This window comes from Macrotis lagotis, chromosome 2, assembly GCF_037893015.1.
Source record: "Macrotis lagotis isolate mMagLag1 chromosome 2, bilby.v1.9.chrom.fasta, whole genome shotgun sequence".
NCBI classification, from domain to species: Eukaryota; Metazoa; Chordata; class Mammalia; order Peramelemorphia; family Peramelidae; genus Macrotis; species Macrotis lagotis.
Window position 1 is genome coordinate 19,436,208 of NC_133659.1, and position 15,864 is coordinate 19,452,071.

Consider the following 15,864-nt stretch of genomic DNA (forward strand, 5'->3'; position numbering starts at 1 on the left):
AAAAAACCTTTTCCAATCATTTTTCTTTTCTTTTTTTTTAGATTTTTGGAGGGCAACGGGGTTAAGTGGCTTGCCCAAGGCCACACAGCCGTGCCACCTAGCCACCCCCCCGATCATTTTTCCACATTCAATTCTAATTGTGACTTCTCGGTTCCCATTTGCCTATATGTCCTCAGAAGACAAGTAAGATGATGTGGTATTCCCAGATCTTTGAGGACTTGTCACATTTTGGTCTTATCTACATAGCCTTGGGCTATAGTTATTTCTCTGCAACTTCCTTCCATTGGGCCTGGGGTAGCACTAGGATGGCATCTGGGATCAAACAGAGAAAGTGAGAATTTCTATTTCTCCCGACTCTCTTACGTATTTGAAGACAGCGTATTTGAGTCTTCCAGGTTCCATTCTCAATCCATTCATTCCAAAAATCATTTCTTCTGGAAACCTATGATAATCCGAGGACTGTACTATGCTCAAAGAATATGAATACATACAAAAAAAAAAATAGTTCCTGAGGCAGCTAGGTGGTTCAGTGGATAGAGCACTGGCCTTGGAGTCAGGAGTAACTGAGTTCAGATCTGGCCTCAGACACTTAATAATGACCTAGCTGTGTGGCCTTGGGCAAGCCACTTAACCCCACTGCCTTGCAAAAAAAAATAGTTCCTGCCCTCAGGGATCTTACATTCTAATGGGTATGTAAAACAATATGAAGATTTATAAAAGCAAATTATATTCAAAGGACAAACCAAATAGGTTTACTGGAGATAAAGAATTGAAGCAGAGGGGGAATCTGAGGGGTCCCCACAGAGATGAAAGGATCTAAATAATGAAGGGGAAATCAAGATTCTAAGCAATAAAAGTGAGAAAAGAGTATTTTCCAGGTCTACAGGTCAGCCTGTGTAGAGGCAGGAAGATGGGGAAATATAACATCTTGAGAAAAAAACAGCAAGATCAATTTCTATGCAATATAGAATTATGAGGTACAATAATAGTCAACAGCAAAAACAATTCAAAAATAACAGCTCATTTAATGCATTTTAAGGTCTGTAGAGAGATTCACAAAGATAGTAGCATTTTATCTTCACAACTCTGTGAAGACGGTGCCACTGTTATATCCATTTTACATATAAGGCAATTGATGGAAACAAAAGTTTAATGACTTCCCCAGGGTTATGCAGATAGTAAGTATCTGAAGAGAAATTTTAGAATTCAGGTCTTTCTGACATCAAGGTCATAAAATTCTCCTTGTAATATTCTCATTTGGTTATGGAATTGAGGCCTCTTGACCTCTATTAGCCTTCTATTGGTCTTCCTTTGGATTCTCCATGACTTATGCATGTCCCTGGTATAATATGACATTCAGAACTGAATCCTCTATCTTGGACATGGGGTGTTGTCAAACTAAAGCAACAAAGAACAGAATTCATTCTGATTTCTGAGAGCTGGAAATCTCAGTGTAGTCCGAGAATGCTTTAATCTTTGTTGACTGTTGTTCCTTTGAAACTTGTAGTCTATCAAAACCTCAGCTCTTTTCCATATTCTTTTCTCCCTAGACAAATGACTATCTGATCACGTTTACCTCTTCTGTGAATTTGATTTCTTTAATTCAAGTACCTGGGCAGAATAATTTATAAACCCAAAGATGTAAGAATCTGATCTGCTTAAACATTGTCAGGTACTACAGTTAATCATTCCATTTCGCTGGCTGGTATACAGTTCAAAACCAATTTTCTGCTTAACAATTAAACATTGGACAGTTTCTAAAAGTCCAGTCCCTGGGGAGCAATTTGAACACTATGTCTTATCCACACTGACGCAATTCCACTTTTAAGGGACAATTAAGAGGTTTCCTTGTAAAACCTTCCAAACTTTCATCAAAATATAACAAGGAAATGCCTTTTAAAAAATCTAGTTTGAATGTTCTTTTCTTGGAGTCCTATAAGAAGAACAATACCCAAATATGATTGAATTACCTTCTTATCAAATTTGGAAGGCTATCCTTTTATAACTTACTTCCTGATCCTTAGCAAATTGGCACAAAGTCCTTAGGAAAACTAAATAATACAATGACTAAATGTCCCAAATTGGAAACTGGTGCTGAATCTAATGTTTTCAGGCATTTTTTAAAAACTAAAAACCACTAAATATCTTCAGAGATATTCATCTGAAAAGATGCATCCTTATAAGCAATGAAAATTATGTTTTAATCTTTAAGGAAATCCATAAATGAAGCAAGAATTATAATGAATATTTAATTTACATTAAAGGCTATAATACACAAGGAGGCTATAATATACAAAGGAAGGTGTCAAGTAGCAGGATGATAAATGCAGAAATGAAATAATTCCTGAAATCAAAGAACTTACATTGCCCTGTTGGGAGGGTCAAATATAGCATAAATATAGATGAGTCAAGAAAATATATCTTGGCACATAACCAAGAAAATTTCATCTAAGGATGTAATACAAAAAATTGAGAGGTACCTAGAGAGACTTCAAAGACTTCATCTAGGTTGTTGCTGTTTGTCCTTCATTTGTGAAGAAGATCATGACATCATTTAGCGAGAATTTATGGAAGCATTAGAAGAGACATAAGTGGTAAGGAGAACATTTCATGTATAGAAGACAATCTCAGCTTAGGGGGGATAAAGGATAGGTCTGGATCCTGAGTGAGAAAAAATAAAAAGAATATCCAAAATATAGGTTAACAATGTCAGATTAGGTTTAAGAGAAATGTTCTACTCCTGTACAACCTCTGAAAACATTTCCATATCTTCCTAGTTTTCAGAACTTTCTCCTTAAATTACTGAGTATATACTTAACCGTGTGCATGCATAGCCCGTCCCTATTAGAACATAAGCTTCTGGAAGACAGTGACTATTTCTCATTTTTTCGTTACATTCATAGAACTAGCAAAGTGATAGGGTTTGTTTGGATTCAGTGTGCTTTTAAGGAAGAAGTACGAAATCAAAAGGCTTATTTGTGGAGTTAACCTGTAAAAAATTGAATTTGATTGGATTCAGTGGGAAGGTAATTCAGAAGTTCAGAAATAAAAGGCATTTGTGGGGTTAACTGTGAAAGATTCTCTGTTTCTAAGGGAGAGTCTTGTTCTTTTTTGTACCTGAAACAAATTTTATTCCCAAGGAGAAATTTAAGAATAAGTGTTAACAATGGACAAATATTAGAAACTTTGTGTATAAATTCAGGAGTAAAGCAAGGGCAATTTCTTCTCTATGACAATTTTACTGTTTCTAGAAATGCTAGGGGTAGGAATAATACAAGAGAAACAATTTAAAGAAATAAATATTGGCAAGGAGGAGATTAAATTATCCCTCAGTAAATTACATGAATTTTCACCTGGGAAAACCCAGAATATCAGCAATGAAACTAAATGAGATAATGAATTGCTTAATATAATTATGAAATTTTATAAAGACTCATATTTATATTATGTGCATATATACACTCACATTATACAGAATATAAATATATATATTACAGTGTGAATATGTGTGTTGATATTTATATGTCTATAGTAATAGTAAAGAAGAAATAATAAATTCCTTTCAAAATAATAGTATTTTATTACAATGTTATCAAGAAGGGAATATTCAATTATAATGCATAAATATAACAGTAAGACAATAAGGAAAGAAATAATAGGAAAGTTCTCTTCAAAATAATACAAAATGCACAAAATAGTTGCTATTTTTCAGTCATTTCATTCATCTCTGACTCTTTGTGAACCCATTTAGGAATTTCTTGGCAAAGATACTTGAAGGGTTTTGCCACTTTTTTCTCCAACTCATTTTACAGATAAAGAAGCTCATGCAAATAGGGTGAATGACTTGCCTAGGGTCAGACAGACAGTAAATGTCTAAGGATGGACTTGATTTAGCAGGAGGAATCTTCCTGATTCTAGGCCCAGGGATCTATTCACTGTGCCACTTATCTGCCTTTGAGAAACAAGCAAGACACAATGCAAACAAATAATTAAAATCACAAAACATTATTAAAAGAAAAATAACAGAAATTTGAAGGCATACTCATTTATCTTGACTGAACTAACCAATATAACAAAAATGGTAATACTGCCCATAATAATTATAGATATAGTGCTATACAAATCAAATTACTAAAGGGATCATTTTAGGCAACTAGACAAAATTTCCTTGGCTAAGTATATGCATATAGTGTTATATATCCTTATATGGTTTTTTTTTAGTTATGTTACTCATTGAAGAAAAGGATAAGAGAAATAAGATTGTAGCTTTAGGATCAAAGTAAGGAGAAAATCCTTAACAATTAGAGATCTACAAAAGTTTTCAAGGCTTATCTTAAGAGATAAAAGGCTCTTAAGCAGAAGCTAATGATCACGGTTCAAGGATATTGCAGAGATTCATACTGTGGTATAAATTGGACTACATAGATCTTTCAGAAGAAGCTAGTGGTGCAGTAGAAAGAGCACCCAACCTGGAGTCCGAAAAATTTATCTTTAAATCCAACACTAGCAGTGTAACCCTGTTTGCCATTTACCTTAGTTTCCTCATGTGTAAAATGAGCTCCAGAAGAAAATGGCAAATCACTCCAGTATTTTTGCCATGAAAACCACAAGGTGACCCAAGAGTTGGACACAGCTGAAAATGTCTGTACAACCACAAAAGTTCTTCCTGCTTCAGAATTTGACCTAAAAAAATACAGAATTCATTAAAAAGAATAAAAGATGTAGAATCTTAAGAAAAAATACCAGAAAAAGTTAGAAATTAAGTAAAAAGACCTTCCAGATGTCAAGATATAAAGTAGTAATCATCAGACCTAATTCATACTAAATAAATAAAAAAATGTTTAAGTATAGCAGTTAGATCCCATGCTTATGTAAAACTACTTACAAAAGACTACATAAGCTTGATGGATAAACCCCTAATTATTTCTAAAAGGAATAATACAATTTGAAATTTTGAGATTCCATTTACACTCCCTAAATTGGCAAAAATGATAAAAAATGGAAATAGAAAAAGTTGGGTAAGTGACAGGCAATATAGGAATAAATAATACATTACTGGTGGATCTGTGGGTTGCTCTGATCATTTGGGGAAAGTAAATTGGAACTATGCTAAAAAAAAGTGACCAAAATGCCCTTGACCCAGACACCTAACTGCCAGTGTATAGACCAAGGAAATCAAAGATAGAAAGAAAATTCCCATATCCACACCAAAATATTTTTAACAGAATTTTTTTTGTAATAGCAAAGAACTGGGAAGCAATGCATGCACCCATTGAAAAGGGTGTGACTAAATATATTATAGTACATTAGCATAAGGGAATAAGCATTTATATAGCAGTACTATTCACCAGACACTGTACTAAGTACTCTACAAATATCTCATTTGATCCTTACAACAACCTTGAAAGGTAGGTGCTGCTATAATCCCATTTTATAGTTAAGGAAACTGAAACAAATAGAGGTTGAATGACTTGTCCAGAGTAATACAAATAGGTAAGTCATTGAGTAGCTATTTGCCTCAGTTTTCTCAACTATAAAATGGGTATGATAATAACAATAATAATAATAATAATAATAATACCTTCTTTGGCAGGTTATAAGGGGATAGTGCTTTGTCATAAGAAATGATGAATATGATGAATTCAGAAAAGTGTGTGAAGATTTAAATACACTGATACAGAGAGAATAAACAGAACCATGGGGCAGGTAAGGTGGTGCAGTGGATAGCGCACCAGCCCTGGAGTCAGGAGGTCTTGAGTTCAATGCCAACCTCGGACATTTAATAATTACCTAGCTGTGTGACCTTGGCCAAGTCACTTAAACCCACTGCCTTGCAAAAACAAAAAAACAAAACATAAAATAACAGATATTTAGTGACCTTGCAAAAAGAAAAAAGAAAGAAAGAAAAGAACAATCAGAACCAGGAAAGCTATATAAATCCTAACGACCAACACATAAATGAAAAAACAAAGACCCAAAAAGGACAAGAATAAGAAGACAAACTGAAGGCAAAATAATTTATACAGACCTGGTCTTGAAGAATAATCGAGAAAATGAAACTGTTCTCTTTTATTTAAGAAGTAGGAGATTTTGGCTAGAGAAAATTGTACATAGTGCCAGATATGGTTTATGTTTTGGATGACCTAGCTAAACTGTCTTGTTTCCTTACTTTTTTAAAAAAAAAATCTTTGTTATAGTGGAAAATGTTACATAGTACATTGGAGCTGGCTGAAGCGATTCAGATGCTTTCTGTGGCTTAGGGTTAAGCGATCATGCCAGTTCAGAATGCAAGCATCCCATTAGGAGACCACTCAGTTGGAGAGCGCAATTGAAACAAGTTCATGGGAGAAAGAACATAAGGAAGAAAAAGAAAAGCCTCTGTCTCTTCCCTCTTTCGATTTTGACTGAAGTTAGAAGAGTCAGCTTCTCATTGATGCCCCAACGATTTCCCAAGAATTGCAATGATTGCTGCCAATGTCTACACTTGAAGCGAAAGACAAACTAGTCGCAATTAGAAAGGGACACTTCAGGACTCTACAAGTTGCCCATCGGGACGTTACATAACTAGGCCTATGGGAAAATTCATGAAAATTCCATAAAAAAAGAAAAAAATACTTCTAAAATTCAGAAACTGTGAAATCATTTTTGCTCATATGAGCTTTTTTTTTAGGTTTTTACAAGGCAATGGGGTTAAATGACTTGCTCAAGACCACACAGCTAGGTCATTGTTAAGTGTCTGAGGCCGGATTTGAGCTCAGGTACTCCTGACCCCTGGGCTGGTGCTCTGTCCACTGTGCCACCTAGCCACCCCCATATGAGCTTTTTAAACTTGAACTCATTTCCCTTTGAATTCTATTTATTTACAGGAGAGTATATCTCAGAGATGGAAGGAGGGCATAATGTGTATAAAAACTGTAAAACTGTTTTTACTAGTAAATATTTGTTACTAATAGGTAATTGTGTCTGGCTCATAATATCAAAAAAGAATCATTGGGGAGCTCTGGTAGCAGAGATTGATAGAATCCTGCAGCTTTTTCTCTCATCAAAGTCTCATAGAATAATCTAAAATTGACTTACTTGGTCAAAAATGTGCTATCTTATTGGCAATACTGGAGGGAATGGGAGTGATTACTTGAAGAGCGACTCAAAGCTGGGCTTTTTGTCTAATTGCTGTCTGTTTATAAGATTGTTCAATTATTATTACTGTTTGTGACTATCCTCTCCACCTCCCCCCAAAATATCCTTCACTATCCAGACATCAAAAATCTATCAGCACTGAGGGGTAAAATGATTTGCCCAAGGTCACATGAATAATATATGTCAGAAATGGAATTTAAGTAGAAGCCCTCCTGGCTTCTTGTCCAGCTTTCTGTTTTCTGTGTCATTCTGTCTCTCATCATTTATAATAAAGAACTTCCAGGTGGGGAAATTCCTTCTACTAAAGCAGGTCACCATCTTCTCAGAAATCCACTGCCTTCAAGGGTTTTCCAGGATACTGAGAGGATTTGACTTGCCCAGATAAACAACCCCATCTTATCTATATGCTTTATTGCTAATCTCTTCCTTGAACTCTTAGAGGAGTAAAAGAGTATTATGGAATCTGCCTTCAGGTAGTGAAATGACTGTCTTATGGAGTAGGAATTAGATTACTCTATTTTTCCAATGACAGAAGAACCAAGAGGAGCCATAGAAAAGGCGGAGGTGAGATTCTAGAAATCCAAAAAGACTTTCTAAAATCCACAACTGTCCCAAGTGGAACTGTTTGCCTAGGTGATGGAGTTCCCCTCATTGAATGACTTCAAGGAAAGACTAGCCTTATTTAAATGAAGATTCCTTCATGAATAGATTAGACTAGATAGTCATGGTTATGTATGTGAAAATGGGAATTCTTTCACATATGAGTTGGTTTGACTAGTCATTGAGGTCCCCTTCAATTGTCAAACTCCATGATTCTGTGAAATACTGTCTGTTTCTTCATTGTCTCCATCTTTATATTCTATTCCATTTTTATTGCCACTGACAAAGTAATCTTTCTCATATAATCCTTTCACAGCTTTTAAGAACTCCCTCAACATTTATTAGTGTGAAGTCCTTAGGCTAGAATTTAAGGTCCTCTAATTGCTGTTTAGGGATTTTTTTGACCTGTGTTCCATTATTGTGGACCCCTTTTGGTATCTTCTTGGCAACGATAAGGAATTGGTTTACCATTTCCTCCTGCAACTCATTTTACAGATGAGAAAACTGAGGTAAGCATGGTAAAATGACTTGTTTAAGGTCACTCAGTAAGTGTCTGAGGTCAGATATGAACTCAGGAAAATGAGTCTTTCTAACTCCAAGTCCAGCCTTTATGGTGCCACCTACCTGCCCTTCCCTTCTTATAGAGCTGCTAATTTTTTCAGATATCTCATACCTTTCACATATCCTAGGAACTGTTAAAATGGAATAATCTTGTCCTCTCCTGTCCTTTTGCCTATTATAAATATCATCTTCCAGGTTTGAAATGGATTCCTATACTCCCCACATCCACAGTCCTAATTAGGTGTTTACTATTAAATAGTTTGAGGGGGTGGCACAGTGAATGGAATCTTGGACCTGAAACTGGAAGGACCCAAGATCAAATCCATCCTCAGAGATGAACTAGCTGTGTGACCCTGGGCCAGTCACTTAATCTCTCTCAGTCTCCATCTGTCAAATGGGGATAATAATAGTGCCCACTCTACATAGTTATTCAGAGGATCAAATGAAATAATATGTGTAAAATATATGACAAATCCTAAGGTGTTTTATAATTGTTGCTGCTGCTGCCGAGGTGTACTTTCAAGTCACTTCCTGCTCTGACGTTGTTTCATTTTCCACCAATTTATTTTTAAAGGACCTTTCAGGACCATCACTTATGCTGTACACTCTGTCATTCCAGGTTCTAGGGTCCTGATCATCTATGAAGTTTTCCCAGTCTCTCATTCTACTTGAGGAAAGAAGCAGGGGTAAGAATGAAAACCCTTCCAAGAGAAGCTCCCCCTCCCAGGATAAGGAGGTAATCAGGGACTCTTGTAACACAGCACACAAGTGCATGTTTCATCACACTCCTTTCATAAACCTTTCAAGAAAACCCTGGAAGTTTATTTACAAAGTACTTGAGGGTTTTGCTGTTTTTGTTTTTTTTCAATGAGAGGTTTTCACTGGACAGTCTGAAGTTCACAAAATATGACTGACCTTTTCGGCCTATGAGCAAGAAGTTCAAATGCCTGGGATCAGTCTGGAGGCCTGCCTAAGCAGTTTTTGAATTTGTTCAAAAATGTTGATAGTTTCCAAGAAAATCAATTTGTCTTTATTTTCCTATTTAAGAATGATTCAGATGATGATCCTATACAAATTGCAAAAGAAACCATCAAAAATAACAAAAAGGAATCATTGGAGGGACTCTTACAGAGGGGGAAATGTTGAAAGTAAAGAGTTTTGCTGTGAGAAAAAAAATCTTGGGACTCATCTAATTCAAATCCACCATTTTATAAACAGGAAATTGAGAAATAGAAGGTCCAAGACCACACTTTCACCATTCCACCTAGGATACCTCCAAATGAAACCAATGTAGTGTTGGCAACCCTTAACTTTGGACAAGTCATTTAAGATCTTTGAATGAAATTTTCTTCAACTAATAAATGAGAAAATGGACATATTGATGACAGTCTTGGCTCCTTACAAGACTGTTGCACAATATTTGTTGAATTGAATTGGAAAACCTTAAAGGACTATTTAAAAGTGAGCAATGGATGGATAAACAAACATTTATTAATAGCTATCATGTATGGAATGTTTGGAAAACACTTAGTCCAGGTTTCTCATTGGATTTGTTGAGTGCTAAGTGAACAATAAATTATTTTAAATGATTTATTAGGTAATTACTATTGATTAAGAGCTGAACTAAACATGGAAATATATCTGCAAATACAATGAGAATCTCTGACCTCCAGACATTTATATTCTAACAAATGGAGCCAATAAAAATGGGAGTAATGGGCAAAGAGAGTTATTTTAGTTTAGAAAGTTAAAGTTATGGTAAATGAATTCATAAAGTAATAGACTGACACTTTCTTCTTCAGGAGTGTTAGGAATAGATGATGCTTCTAGAAGTTAAATGGGAGGTAGGAGAGCTGGCCTTCAAGCCAGGAAAATCTGAGTTCTTGTATCACCCCTGACTCTCTTGGTTGGGTGAACATAAGAAATTTCATTCGCCACTCAGTACCACATGCTAATCTCTAAGACTACAAATCATTCTCTTTTTTATTATCTTTCATTAATTCAATCAAGAAAGAACTGTTTCCTCTTTTTTTTTAAACTTACTCTGCCATGGTGGGGGGGGGAGGGTAAGGAAAAGAAGCCCTTGGTACAATGTTTATAAAGCAAAATAAATCTTCACATTGGTTACATCAAAACCAAAGTTTGTCTAAGTCTTTGAGTTATAGAGAAGTTCCCTTATGTGCACTGATTAAAGGGAGTTTCCTACCAGTAAAAGCACAAATCCAGTTTTTATCCCTATCCCTATCCAGAAATGGAAAGGAAGGGAAGGAAGAGAGTTGGGCAGCTGGTGATAGAGGTCTAAGTTGTAAAATAATGCATGTCAGAACCAATCTGAACATAGTATATATAGGAGTCAGACTATGCATAATACACTCCTGAGAGGGTTAAGTCCTCTAAGCAATGGTTTATGGGCAAGAAATGAACAGAGTCAATTGTTTATTTGGGTATGTGACATTTCCTCTGTTGGACAGCTCCCTCAAAGAAGATGGCATTGTCTCTTGCTTCTATCTCCTGCAATAGTGAAGACTTTGTTCAACAGATAGTAATAACTTTACAATGCTTCTCATGTGGCTAAATGAGCAAATCTCATGTTGGGTTTTTCAAGGTAGCCGAATAATTACTAGTTGAAATGGAGTCACTGGAAGGTGAGTTACCTATTTGGTCTAGATACACCCCAGTACAAGCATGCTGAAGGGAACAGTATCACTGAATCTCTTAGACAATTCCCTCCCCTGGAGGGATCCAGTTCAATTTAGGTCAAAAAGCTATATATATATATGTATGTATGTATGTATATATGTGTGTGCATGCGCACGCATATGAGTCATATGTAGTTGAGTCAAAGAATCTTGGGTTCAAGTCCCTTTTACGACGATTGCTAGTTGGATGACCTTGTATATTGTGTGACACTGAACCTCTTTGGAACTCCCTCTGAAGTCACTGAAATGTTTAGTGTCCCAGATAATTTTATAAGACCATGAGTTGCAGAAAAAAACATTTTCCCAGAAACAGTCACTAGCAATCTCCAATAACACTTTTGGGATTTCTGATTCCACAGTTTAGGATGGAGGTGATACCTTTTATTGACTCAGTTGTTAATATTTTTACAACATGGTGGACAACCTTGGATACCTGTAGTTCTTTAAAAAACAAATCCCCCGAGATCACTCTAAAGATGATTCTTTCCAAACTTAACTAGGTTAAAAGCCTGGAATGTATTCCCTCTTCACCTCCATCTCACAGAGACACTTACTTCCTTTAAGAAGAATTTCCAGGAAAATGTACAGATCCCCCTAACTACTAGTGCCTTCATTTCCAAATTCTCTTGTATCTTTCTTCTTCCCTCCTTCCTCCCTCCCTCCCTCCTTTCCTTCCTTCCCATCTACCTGCCTTCCTTCTTTCCTCCCTCCCTTCCTTCTTTTTACTCCTCCTTTCTTTAATTTTCCTCCCTCTCTTCCTCCCTTTCTCTCCCTCTCTTCTTCCTTCATTTCTTTCTTCCCTCCTTCTTCTTTCCTTCCTTTGTTCCTTGCTTCCTTCCTTCTTTCCTTCATTTTTCTCTTTCTCCCTCTAGTTATGCATTGTTCTTATATGTATCCTTATTTCCCCATTAGAATGTAAGGACCTTGCAAAGAGCATTTGGGCACACTCTTTACACCCGTACACCCCCACATCTGTAGGCTCTTAATGCATACTGGGCTGTCACTGTGTCAATCCTTAGAGTTTTTCTAGTTCAGCTGGGCCTCAGAGCACTCTTCCTACTGGCAAATTTAGAACCAAATAATAAACCTAGAGCTTGAAAGAACCTCAGAGGTGAGTCAAACCCTTTCATTTTGCAGATAAGGAAACTGAGTTCCAGAGATATTAAGAGACTAAGGATCATAGATTTAGAGCAGGAAGATGACCTCAGAGTCACTCTGTACAAGGCTCTCATTTTACAGAAAAGTTAACTGTAGCCTGGGGAAGCCAAGTCATATTCCTATCATCACAACAATATTGAGTGTCAGTGGCAGACTTTAAACTCAGAATCTCTGACTCCAGAGTCAACCTCTTTCTACCTCCTTAGACTGTCTGTCTCTATCTCTCTGTCTCTCTCTGACTGTCTCTGTCTGTCTCTGTCTGTCTGTGTCTCTGTCTGTCTTTCTCCCTATGTCTCTCTCTCTGTGTCTCTGTGTCTCTGTGTCTCTGTCTCTGTCTCTGTCTCTCTGTCTCTCTCTCTCTCTCTCTCTCTGGCAATTAGGGGTGGCAAAAAATCCCCCCTTTTCTCTAGCCTTCTGATGTCTGGAATACACACCCTCATACCCTTCTTTCCTCTCCTAGGTTCTATTTCATTATACTTTGATTTATCATTGTAAGCCCCTGATAAACATTAGGAGATCAACATCTGGTCATCTGTCTTTCAAAGTTGGGGAGGGGTGCGTCTATTTAAGGTTCCAAAAGGTTAAAGCAGTATTTTTCTCCTTGCTGTGTCCCTTCAGACAGATCATAGATCAGTGTAGCATCAAATGCATTACAACATTAGTCATCAATTAGGTTTCAACCAGCCTGGTAATATATCACTGTCCCAGCCTGACGCTATTTTTCAGTTTTATGAAAATCCTCTATTTCTTTCTTTCTTTCTTTCTTTCTTTCTTTCTTTCTTTCTTTCTTTTGAACTTGACTCCTACAGACCGTCCTTCTTTGTCTCCAAATGTGGCATATCCTAAAGGAAGAATAGAAATGAAATCTGTTTCACCTGCTGGCCAAGTCAGAGATGGATTTTAATTACTTTCCCCAGTCTGACAGACAGTTTTTATGTAATAGTCCAGACACTTACGCACTGTCTTTTCCCTTTCTGCAAGCAGGGGTGTGTTTCTGTGACTGTGTATGTGTTTAAGTGTCTGCTTTTTAAAAAACTCCTTCCCATTCATTTTATATCTCAATGGTCCTCTGGGAAGCTGCCCTACTGCTTAGACATCATGGGGCATCTCCGTAAGGGCTAGAGTCATTGATGTTTCTTTCTTTCCAATAACTTTCCTTTTTAATCTCCTATATTCAATTTTTATTACATTGTGAACTCTAAAAGGCTGCTCTTTGCTGAATGAGGTCTCACTTAAATTAAGACTAGCACTGCAATGCTTTCTTTTCCCAGTATCCGAGTGCCTGGTGACCTTGCCACCATCATCAATATCCTGCTGCCTGGGCAATTTATTTTCTTACCAGAGATGAGACTAGACAGGGCAAGCTTTAAAGACCCCTCCACTGTCCGAATCCAAGACAGTCCTCCCTAGAGGACCTGAAAGGCCTGCCATCATGGAAGCCTGCCATCTGATTACTTTCCAGCATGACACCATCTTGACTGCTTTCCAACATGGCGCCATCTTGACTGACTTCCAATAATATTAGACGCAGTTCTCTTTCTAAGGCAGAGAAGCCTATTTCTCTGACTACTATTAAATGCTTTCTTTGTGCCCAACCCATGATGGGAGAAGCAGGAGAGAGAGGTTGTGTCCAGCAGGCTTGACTTGGGGTCAGAGTGACAGGTTCAAATCTAGCCTTTGGAATGCAATCTGTGTGACAAGGAATAAGTCACATACCCTCACCTAGTTTTAATTTCTTCCTCTGCAAAATGAGAGAATTGAATGAGATGAGCTCTGAGATCCCTTACAGCTCTAAATAATATAATATATAATTATATTCATAATTATAATTTATAATATTATTTCTTGACCATAAGCCTTGTTCTTAATTCCCCCAGTCTAATAACAGTGGTAATGCACATTGCTATAATGTTTACAAAATAATTTCCAAACAACAACTTAATGAGGCATGTTATTGGTGGTGAAGTAAATAATGTACTGGTCAGAGATTCATCAAGACTTTGTTTCAAGTTTTGCTTTTATTATGTTAATGTCTGATGCTGACTGAGGTTCTCAAACTCTTGGTGTCCCAAGTGATTCTCCAAAACTGTAAATTGTTGAAAAGATGCTATTTGGCACTGGTAGAAGGAGTCAACCACAATGGGCTGGTCTACATGTAGTTTTCGGATGAGGAGACTATATTGTGGGAGGTGAGGTAGTTTGTTCATGTAATATAAGAACCAGGGATGTGTTTAACCAGAATGCAGGCTATATAGCCTGGTTAACTGACATTTATAGAGCACTTTAAGATTTGCAAAATGTTTTACAAATTTCATCATATTTGACATGATGAATTTAGGAGGTAGTGTATAGAACTCTGAACTTTGGCCTTAGAAGGACTGAAGTTCAAATCTGACTCCAGGTTCTTCCTAGCCTGTGACCCTGAACAAGTCACTTAATCTCTCTTTGTCTCAGTTTTCTCAACTAAAATAATGGAGATTAATGATAAAAAAAAAAGCTATAGCCAAAGGATTAAGGATCAAATGAGATATTTGCAAACCTCAATGCACTATATAAATTCTAGCTATTATTGGCCATTATTATACTATTCCCCTCCTGTCTTCCCTCTTTTGTCCAGGTCTGTGTTTCATTGGTATCAGATACCTGCAAGGGAAAGCTTCCTCTATCAGTTGAATCAGCAACTGCAATATGTTGTCTTAGAGAACTGTCTGAGAATGGTGAGACACTGCCTAATTTGCTCCTAGTATTGTACACAATGTGGGCCAAAATAAGAAATGGAGCCCAGACCTTCCTAAGCCTCCATATTCACTAAATGGAAAGTCTCTCATCCCTGTTTCATAGATATGCAAATTGAAGTTCCAGGTTTAGGTGACTTGTCTATGATCCCGTCTTTAGTAATGTCTCAGAAGGAATTTGAAATCAAATCTTCCTGACTTCCTGTACTGACCTACTTCAATGAAGTAGCATTTATGTTTAGAAAAAAGTTTAATTTTTACATTCTCTAAATTTCTCCCATATCCCTTTCCCCTCCTCCTTTCCAAAGACCTATCCCAAATATGGCTTTTAAAGGAAAATGGAAGGCTTAAGAAATCGTCAAAATTAATCAATCTATTGACAAAAAGCTGATGATCTCATTGGACTGCTCCTCTACCTCTATATAGGAATGTGGGGAGGTAGCTTCTTATCTCTCTTCCTTAGTCTCATGCTTTCAGTGAGCATTTATTAGGCATCGCCTATATGCCTTTTACTCTTCAAGGTATAGATACAAATACAAAGCTAAAAATGCCCTTTACCAAGGCATCTGAGCTCAGAGTTCACCCATGCCCAGTTCAGTCCACCCCTCTTGCTTCTTTCCTCTCATTTCCTTCATTCACTGACTTTTCTACTTCTGACTGAGGCAGGGGCTTTCATTACTTGTGATCCATTAGACCTCTGGGAGCTCAGCCTGCACATGGTCAGTGACTCTGCTAACATGAGCCCAGCCCCTGGGCGTCCTTGACCCCTTATGTTCCCATGGAGTTGCAAAGACCTAAGCAAGTTTGGCAGAGGCAACCCTGTCCCAAGCCAGTTCCCCCACCCTTGAGCCTGGGCAGGGCATAAGGATGAAGAGGGCAGGGCCCTACAGCTGCAGGGCTGTGTCCATTAGGGCCTGGGGCCTGGCCAGATGAACATACTACAGTATTGATCCATACCCGAGGGACTCACATTG

At 37.2% G+C, this 15,864-nt stretch overlaps 1 long non-coding RNA gene across 1 annotated transcript in view; it reads right to left on the minus strand.

The window, feature by feature from the left end:
* Positions 1-3,638: 3,638 nt before the first annotated feature.
* The window catches only part of LOC141512405 (uncharacterized), a 31,158-nt gene continuing 18,932 nt past the window's right edge, over positions 3,639-15,864 (minus strand). The window contains exon 3 of the long non-coding RNA XR_012475475.1: positions 3,639-4,683. This is a non-coding gene — a long non-coding RNA (uncharacterized LOC141512405). The remainder of the gene's footprint in view (positions 4,684-15,864) is intronic.